Source organism: Octopus bimaculoides, chromosome 23 (genome assembly GCF_001194135.2).
Source record: "Octopus bimaculoides isolate UCB-OBI-ISO-001 chromosome 23, ASM119413v2, whole genome shotgun sequence".
Classification (NCBI taxonomy): Eukaryota; Metazoa; Mollusca; class Cephalopoda; order Octopoda; family Octopodidae; genus Octopus; species Octopus bimaculoides.
Window position 1 is genome coordinate 8915469 of NC_069003.1, and position 1201 is coordinate 8916669.

Sequence of the window (1201 nt, forward strand, 5' to 3'; positions counted from 1 at the left end):
TATATATATATGTATATCAACTACGGTAGTAGTTGAATAATATTCTTAAGGCTGCAATTTACTCACACACAGCATCTTTCAGAGCTTTTTGCTAATTCAGTTCTTAACCGAATTGAAAATTGTTAACATTTTTGAAGAGGACTGGTCCCTAGTTACATTTTCGCATGACAAAATTGAGATTTGATCCAGTAGAAAACAGTTTACATCAAAATGTGTAGCAATGTTATAGGAGTAATTAACGCCACCAATCAAGTTTAGATCTAAACAATTTTATATTTATTTTAAAAGCAAAATGTATTTATCTTAGCTTCAATGATAGAAGAACGCATGGAGAATTTCATAGTTTTGGTCCCATGCAACAAAAAATTCTATCAAAAAAGTTGTGAGGTAAAATATCATTAAAAAAAATATGAGTAAGGCAAAAAATTAGATTTAAGTATTGTTAACTTTTTTATTTAAAAAACAAACTATATTTTAATTGAACGTAAATGATAGAGCTCAAATCGAGTAATATCACGGTATCAATCTCAAATTTGAGAGTGATAATATAGTTCTATACTTTTTCTTATTATAGTTCTATAAGGGATCTTTTAATATATGTCACCGGCGTCATTGAGGTAGGGATAAAATTATCAACGACACCGCTAATTGATACGTGACACTTTATTAATTACTATAATAGCATAGCCTGGAAAAAACATGAATTACATGGCAAAATGCGAGCCAGAGAAATAATATTCTTAAGATTATAAACCTAGAAAATTACAGGACAACTTAAAGTATTGCAGTTAAGGATAAAATTTGAATATCAAATTTATTTGATTTTAATATATGTACGTATATATATATATATAGGTGCATATATGTACGTATATGAGTTGATTTGGTAGACGGAAAATGAAAGAAGCCCGTCGTATATATATATATACATATATATATATATATATATATATATAATCAGCTATTCTGATTATATGTTTGTGCACACGTTTGAATGTGATGTGTGCCAGAGGGTTTGCAAATCCAATGGGGGGTCTTAAAAGACATGTTAGGATCCACAATGAGCAGAACTTACTTGCAGGTATTGGTAGTGCAAATCAGAGGTGCAATCTGTGTGGGTGTTTTTTCAAAACACTGTCTGGTTTAAAAAGCCACATCAGACGCCATGAAAGGGCTAAGGTGTAGGTGCAGGAGGTGGTCA

General features: G+C 30.6%; 1 long non-coding RNA gene across 6 annotated transcripts in view; it reads right to left on the minus strand.

Annotated features, from left to right (window-relative positions):
- The window catches only part of LOC128250599 (uncharacterized), a 219609-nt gene that overhangs the window by 4803 nt on the left and 213605 nt on the right, over positions 1–1201 (minus strand). The window lies entirely within an intron of this gene.